The 8,572-nt window shown below is 46.7% G+C and overlaps 1 long non-coding RNA gene across 1 annotated transcript in view; it reads right to left on the bottom strand.

The window, feature by feature from the left end:
* Positions 1–44: 44 nt before the first annotated feature.
* The window catches only part of LOC114636204, a 9,522-nt gene continuing 994 nt past the window's right edge, over positions 45–8,572 (bottom strand). Inside the window, exon 3 of the long non-coding RNA XR_003713587.1 lies at positions 45–276. This is a non-coding gene — a long non-coding RNA (uncharacterized LOC114636204). The remainder of the gene's footprint in view (positions 277–8,572) is intronic.

The raw sequence follows: 8,572 nt of genomic DNA on the forward strand, positions 1-8,572 counted from the left end.
AAAAGAGAGGATGAAAAGGGAAGGGGTCTTCAGAATTACCTTCTGCCTCTGTCACCCCGTGTGTCCAGCAGAGAGCCACCAGAGCCATGTAGCGCAGCCCCCAGGTAAGTGTCCCTTGCTGGTCCATTTTGGTACTTTAGGCATCTGCACAGGAAGCTATGGGCAGGGTGGTGTCCTCATTGTCCTGCGGTTCTGTATTGCTGCTCGGCTGAGGATTGGACCACACTCATGTTACAGGGCTTGTGATTCTTCACTTCCCGACTGCATCCTCTGGGGCTGCAAAAAGATGTGTAAGGCTGAGAGCTGCCAGGACCCTGCTGATGCCATGTGACCAGAACCCAGAGAAGACGCCCTGCTGTGTGGCGCCCTGTGACTATTCCCTTCCCTTGAGCCTCATTGGGCTAAAGTGTGAACATAGAAGAGGTGGGACTGATGACCTCTAAGGCAGCAGGTCCCTCCTCAGACCACACTGTGCTTCCCAGAGATGAGAGTGAGGCTGCTGTTTTACTTGCACCAGGCTCCACCCACACCATTGATGGACATGGTGGTGGGGGCGGGGCACGCCTAGGTGTGATTGCTCTCTGGTTTCTGTCTCTGCACACACACACCAAACGTTGTTCTGGAGTACAGGCAGAGCCTGGTGCTCTCCCCACCTCTGCTTAGTTTACCTTCATGTCTCCCACAGGCCCCTCTGCTTCCCAGTTCCCCTTTCTCTGAAGCCTGGGGATTTCCTTGTTTTCGTTGAGTTCACTAGGGAAGTACCAGAGGAGCAGAGCCATTGCTGTTGTGTCCTCTCCTACAGGCATTTGAAACTAGAGTCAAGATGCTCACAGCACACACCCGACTGTCCATCTGTCTATAATCCATCCGTCTACCTTCATATCTACAGACTACTCTATGTGTGTGCACATCTGCTTATCCATCCTAGGATTGTCCATGTGTCTGTCTGTATTATTTCTCTATGTCTGTCTATTCACCTATCAGTCATTTGTCTATCAATCGTCTATCTAAGATCTATCCATCATCTATCTATCAATCATCAATCATCTATCTATCTATCATCTATCTATCAATCATCAATCATCTATCTATCTATCTGTCTGTCTATCTATCTATCTCTGTTTACCTATCTCCTACCTGTCAGCCATCTACCTGTCTAGTCACTGGACACCTTGATTGGAGCAAGTGTTATTTTACCCCCATCATGTTCAATATGAACAGAGAAGGAACCAATCACAGCATCACGTGGTCCCACAATGTTCAATATGAACAGAGAAGGAAGGAATCACAGCATCACATGGTCCCATCATGTTCAATATGAACAGAGAAGGAACCAGTCAGCAGCATGAAGTGATGGAATTCTGCATTTGAAATGCTCAGATGATGAATGACAACACTCACAAACCCAGATTTCTGTCTCACCCTTCCATAATAAGGTCAGCTAAAAACTTACAAGCTCAATCCTGTCAAAGCTTTGGTGCAGGTGCCCCTGAGCTGTGCATGCTTAAAAGTAATCAAAGGATTCTGTGACAGAGGGATGACAGGGTTTTGCAGCCAACTGCCTGCCTTTCATAAAGACAACAGAGTCACCGAGCAAGGGGAAAAACGGGATGTACCAATGACCAGTGTCCCCATCTGGGACGACTGCTGTCACAAAACACCACTGATAGTTCATAAAAACCACAGACTTTTATTTCTTGAATTTCTAGGAAGTCGCAAGGCCAAAGTCAAGGAACACGCAAGTCTGAGGTCAGATGAGGCCTCTTCCTCACAGACATTTCCGTAGTGGGGCAGCAAGGGAGCCTCCTGGGATGTCTAATGTAAGGACACTGGTCTCCCGTTCCTTCCCCCGTGGATGAAGTTTGAAATTATGAGTTGTGGGGTACATGAGAATTCAGTCCCTAACAATTGAAATCATGGAGAACAAGCTATCATCTACTGTAAAAGATAACAGAATTGTGTCATAAATTTAAACACGCACAGAGAATTCGTGTTAGCCGCCGACTGAGGTGTAAAGCCCACCATCACCAGGAAGTGTGCAGAGTGCTTCTCGGAAATCAGTGCTTCTTGGTCAAGGCAGCTGTTCGAATCCTTGCATACAGGAAACGGTGTAGGGATGTGGAGTGATGAGCCACAGTGCCACAGCTGCCTGAGGCAGGCTGGGACTGAGCCCAGGTGGGTTGACTGAGGACCCGCCCTCCCTCACCATGCTTCCCTGAGAGGCTGTGTTTCCTGATCATTGGCAGCAGAGGTGTGCTATGTCTGCCCAACTCAGACTGCTCTGCCATGTTTTATGAAGCAGACAGAGTCCAGGGACAGGAAAAGTCGAATCTCTGAGCACCCCTTGGTAACTGCAGAGCCTAGAACTATTTAAACACAGACTGCTGTTGAAAAAAAAAGGCAAGAATTCCTAAGATAGGAGACTCAGGATTTTAGAAATCAGTGCAGTGAGCTGTGAAGTCACAGAATGGACATCACAGACAAGCACCGGACTGAGGTGGATGTGCAAAGATGGGGCCAAGGCTAAGGCAGGGGACACTCTCCAGAACACCATGGAAGCACTAGAAAGCAGACCAAACCGAGGGCACAGGATCAGGGATCCCCATGGCCAGCAGTGCCAGCTGCCTGGCTGTTCCCTGCCTATGGGCTGATTTTTCACAAGAATACAAGGTAATAATACTTCTTCCTCTCTCCTGCCACTAGGCATGGTCACATGACTAAATCCTGTCCAAGGAGTCATGACGGGAAGCCCTGTTTATATCTTTCCCACAGATTACTTAAAAGGCATGGGCTCACATGGGAAGAAGTCTGTTCGTTTTCACGTTTGTCTTTTCTTCCTAGATCTCAGACATGACAGTTGGAACTCCAGTAGCCATTAGGATTCTAAGGAAAGGATGGAAGCCCCATGTAAGGAAGGTGTAATAGGAGGAGAATCTAGCTTCCTTCTGTCCCTCAGAGGCACCCACCCCAGCCTAAGGTCTGCTCCTGTGAGGCTCTTTGTGAAACTCTAGGGGAAGTTAGGAGTCTCTAGGGGAAAACGGAACATCTCTGGGGTTACACGTTGCTCATGAGAGCTTCTATATGCAATTAAAATGCAGCTGGAAAAGTCCTCTGGGTTTCAAGAAGACGGCTCTCTGCTAATCAAGAAACAAGAGGGGAAAACTCGATTCAGGAAGGTGCAGTTGAGTAAGTGGCAGAGATCAAGTTCAAACTCCAAAGGTCCCCCAGGGAACATCACACTCCCTTGTGCTCCAATGTGAACATTCAGTCTTTCAAGGACAGAAGGGTAATCTCAGAGCTTCCAGAAGGAATTGCACAGCAGGCTGCCTCCAATGGGACATCTTGACAGATAATTTCTGAGAAGAGAGTCTAGTTTCTAAACACACAGCAAGGAGGCTGGGAGATGGTTCAGCAGGTAAAATTATTTGCACAAGTCTGAAAGAAGCGAGTTCAAGTCCCGGATTCCACAGTAGGGAGAATGAAACCGCTGACCGCCACCCGTGCTGTGGGACATGCATGCTTTGTCCTACATAAACAATAATATGCAAAATAAATGAAAAAGACCAAGTCTTTCTTGCTGTTCAAAGGTCAAAGAGTTTGGTTACATGAAGTCAGAGAATAAATTTTCAGATATTTCCTGGAAAGAACTTATTGGAACATTTTTTTTTCAGGAAAGACAGATCTAAAGCAAGGAAGCATGGCATGTGGGAATGGAAAAAGCAGCGTGCTTTTGCAGTTAAGTAGGCAAGATTTGCCCCTAAGTGAATCAACAGTGAGTTAGCACAGGCAGAAGCAAGAGCCAGGCAAATCCTCAGAGGACTAAGGTGGGAGGTGGCTATGAGTCGGGGAGGGGGCGGGGTAATAGGAGAACTGAAAACTGGCTAAGGCCCGCCCAGCTTTATGAGGGCAGAAAAATGCTATTAAACCCAAGTGCTGGTGTGGAATAGAACTAGGAGTCAGCATTGAGCAGAAAGATTGAGTCAGGGCCTGAGTGGGCGTTCCATTCAAGCTGCTACTGAGGGTGAGGTGAGATTATTCCAGACTAGGAATTTGGGGCTAGCCTGGGCAACACTGTGAGAACCTGACTGAAAACAAACCAAGTTAGGCTTAATAGTCTTTGAAGATGAAGTATAGAGACAGGAGGGCCTCAGAGAAAAGTGGCAGGGTCAGGGTGGCAGAGAGGGAGAGAAGCAGGAAACAAGAATTGTTTGAAAACCCTAATTCCTGAGTGTATGAAGAAATACGCTTAAAGGGATGGCAGACAGAACCATTTCATAAGCCAGTCAGGTCCAGATTTGCTAAAGAAGTGTGCATGCTGGCCATGTAGGGGTCACTTGACAAGGAAAGGAGAGAAGCTCAAATGTCCACTCACAGTGCATCTCCAGCAAGAGGCTAAAGGGCCAATTTACTTGACAGGGCCATGGAAAAGTTTAATGTGCAAACCATTCTAATGACCTGAGTTTGTTCCCCTGATATCCATGACAGTGTCAGAGCCAGAGAGGTCTTGGGCTGCCCCTCCTAGACAACTCTAGCATGGGAGAAAGTCCCACCTCTGTCTCCGGGGTCAGTTTACTGAGAATCATCCTGGAGCTCAAAGCAATGGTATGAAGGATGAAGAAGGAATTCTAATGCCCTGAGCGAGCCGATTCTGAATCTCAGGAAACGGGGCAGAAGAGGTATGAGCATTCGCTAATAGATCACTGGAGTCACAGCAAAATATCAAACCAATCACGATATTACCAAGTGTGTCTGAGCTGAGAAAGCTAGACAGCCGTCTCCAGCCACTCAGCCCTAGAGGGACTGCACACTCACGACTGGTGGCTTCTATCAATGAGGGGACCATGCTTTCAAGTTAACTTGTTTCTTTACATCCAGATCCAAGGTGCATTAAAGATCTGAAACCCCAAACTAACCCATTAAGAGCATTAAAACTACATTTTTGAATTTAGAAGTGGAGTAGAATATTGAAACCAGAAACCACAAAGCAAAACAAAACGCAAACCAACAGACAGGGGTGGTGAGTGGCTTAGTGTGTGACACACTTGTTAGTACGACTGTGGACCTGAGTCCAAACCCATAAGCCACATGGAAAAGGCCAAGTATGGTGGCATACCCTTTTGATCCCAGCACCGGGGAGGGAGAGAGAGAGGCAGATCCCAGGAGCATCCTGGCCGTCCTGCCTAGTCTAGTTCCTGAGTTCCAGTCCAGTCAGAATCTCTGTCTCAAAGAGAAGGCATTCTGTACCTAAGGAAGGACACCTGAGTGTGTCCTCTGGCCTCCACGTGCACACATATGTACCCAAAGATCCATGGTCATACACCCAGAACCAACAAAACAGGGGCAGTGGCAGATGATAGAAATACTTTATACACCATAGGACATCATAAGCTTGACAGAGAAAACGTGACCCAGAGGTATACATTCTCATCACGTGTAACTGAATCTGAGTGCATGGAGTAACCTGTTGGGATAACAGTGATGGGGGTAAAGGTGACAAAGCAGCAGGAAGGGACACTTCATCTTGCACACTAAGACTTTAGGGGACTGTCGCCTTCCGGTGCTATTTCAGTGGGACGACTGGACAATTCCAACTAATATTTTAAGCACACCTCTGGGATCTGACTCAAGCCAGAGATGCAGCAGTACTGCAGGAGGGAAGCTACGGGGGTGTGCAGGGCAAGTGAAATGGGCTCAGGGAGGACATGTGACCAAGCCAGGACAGAAACAGAATAGAGAGCTTTGAGAAAGGCATGCTGGGAAAGTTCTGGGATGTGTGGCCCATGAGGGATTTGTGGATCAGTGAGACTGATCAGGAACCTGGAGAAAGGCAGCCTGTCTGCACGGAGTCCCATCTTCCCCTGGATCGCAGCAGGCTGGGGAAGGAAACGTGGCACCGAGAGGCAAGCTTTACTCAGCTGGATGAGAGCAAAGGCAAGGAGGAGAGACATCAGTGGTTAACCAGGGGGCTTTGCCAGAGCTATGGACCCCAGACACTGCTGAATGCTAATGTGTCTCACAAACACAAGGACTGTGTGCTTGGTGAGGTGCTGGCCAAGAGGCTAGCCAGAAGCGTCCTCAACACTCCATTGTCCTTGAAAAGAAGTAAACTTGGCACCCTCTCTGGGACCTACAGACCAACACCTACTTGTACATATTCACAAGTGTAGAAAAAATAATTATATTCTTCTGGGGACATTTTCAAACCGTCACTCTTTAGAATTGACTTAAGTGGCTTGCTGGAGGGCTACTTTCAGATCCTGGAATTTATTTATTTATTTTTTATTTTTTTGTTGTTGTTGTGTGTACACACAACATACTGTAAGCAGTATTTGCTTATGAATGTTCCTTAATTTTAAGCAGTGGGTGATAAGTCCAGGATTCTGAGCTCCTCCCATTCCAAGGAACCTCAAAACTAAATTTAGATAAGGGAGAATTTCCACATTCATGAACCTTTCAACTTTCTGCAGACGACGCTGTGTCCTTTGCCAGATTGGATGGATAATTTAAACGCTGCCACTTCTGAATATATACCTAGTCACAGGACTATGTTTCCAACATCCACGATTCTGGCTTATTCTAACCCATAATAAACCAGGTGTCTGTGTTTTTTGTGTCTTTCTTTGACATTAAACACTAATGAACTTATGCCTTTTCCTACAATACTGGGTTACGAATAACTTGACACAATAAAAGCAAAACTGTTGAGTGGGATTGTGGGGGTGAGTTACCAGGAGTGAGCACAAAGGTTTATTCACTATAAAACTACAAAGAAACCAGATAGGATTTAATTAAGTTAGAATCTGAATATGCAGGAATGTTCTGCTAGGGCCTCAGAGTGGGAAAAACCCTACAGCCAGGCCTAGAAGCATATATGGTGAGGCTATAAGCCAATTCTGTGCATCGACAGAAACGCAGGCACACAAACACACACCACACAAGCACACACACACTCACACAAACACACTCACACAGGCACATGTGCGTGCACATATTCATGCATACCAGCATGTATCTGCTTATTCCCAGGCACTCACACTCTGTAATGCTCTCTTATGGTGGGAATAACTCAAGGCCTGGAATGAAAGAGGGGATCAGATTAAATTTGTTCTGAGAGTTTCAGTAAAAGCAGTTGCTATGGACAGAAGCTCAGTGGGAAAATTCTTACAGAAACGAAAAAAAAAATGAGCCCTGAGAGTGGATGTGTCCTTTTAAATTTGGCAGTTACAGAAGAGGAATGAGGCTCAGCTGTAGGGAGTCTCCGGTCACCTGCATTCATGCTGTGACATAATCTAGGAATTTTTAAATCAAAGGAGCTGTTTTCCTGGGCCCCTTGCATTGTGGTCTGTATTGCTAAAGGAAACCGGGATTTGAGGAACTGCTAAAGGAAAGTTCAGGATGAAGTGTGTAGAGTTCATGTGGACATCATGCAGAAAGAAGGTGAGGCCAGTCCTTAGACACATCAAACTGAGCAATGCCATCCTGAACCCTGGTCACGATGGTGTACACCAGTGACTCCCAATCCTCCTAATGCTGTGACCTCTTAAACCAGTTCCTCATGTTGTAGTGACCCACAACCTTAAAATCATTTCATTGTTACTTCAGCATTTTGATATGGTTATGAATCATAATGAAAAGATCTGATATGTAAGACACTTGATACATAACCTTAAAGGGGTCCCAACCCACATGTTCAGAATCGCAGGTCTAGAGGAAAGGTAACAAACGAAACAAGCATCCTTGTGGTACTCAGGTTCCCTTCCTCAAGTCTTGCCAGACCACCAGTAGTGAGGAGAGATTAGAATGGGTATATCTGTACTCAGCAGTTCATGATGAAGGGACAGTCTAAGCCCCATGAAACCTGGGACTTACTGAGATTTCCGGTATAGACAGACAGGAGATCCTAGAAGACCCAGGGACTCACCAGGGGAAGAGGGAGGACTAGTGTTAGATGCAGAGGCAGCAGCAGCAGGTAATGGGCAGCCTTACAGGACAACCTCATTGACACCCTCTGGTTCCAGTACTGGACAATTGGTTCCAGCTAAAGGTTTGTTAGAGCCAATGGCATGGTCAGGTCTGAAGCAGCATTTCAGCCCTCAAAGGCAGAGGCCTCTTCTTTTAAAGCTTTTAAGAAAGAGGTAGGGAGAGGGGAGAAGCTGTTCTACAGAGAAGTGGGTGAAGGTCCCTTTTCTTTACTTTGCCAAATTAGGTTCAAAGGCCCTATGTGCTGGGTTTGAGCTGAGGCAGGGGCCTGAACCTCAAGCAAATTCTTTGCTTTACAGGTCATGAGGATTTCTGTCAAACCATGGCTAAAGTGTGACCTCTGGAATACAGCATGTGGGACATATGAACAGGTTGGTTTATGAGTTGTGAGACATGTCATTGGTCATGGCCTCTGTCAGCAGAGGGGCTGACGCTGTCCCTGTCTGGGAGGGACCAGTCCCTAGCTATGTGATGAGACACCTATCTGCTGGCACACCAGGTATGGAACAGATACATCTGGATCCAATCCCAGTCATCCGTGGTGGTTTAGAGCATAGTATGGTTTGTGTGTTTGTGTATGTGTGTGGGGGGG

Source organism: Grammomys surdaster, unplaced genomic scaffold (assembly GCF_004785775.1).
Source record: "Grammomys surdaster isolate TR1022 unplaced genomic scaffold, NIH_TR_1.0 122941, whole genome shotgun sequence".
In the NCBI taxonomy this organism is placed as follows: Eukaryota; Metazoa; Chordata; class Mammalia; order Rodentia; family Muridae; genus Grammomys; species Grammomys surdaster.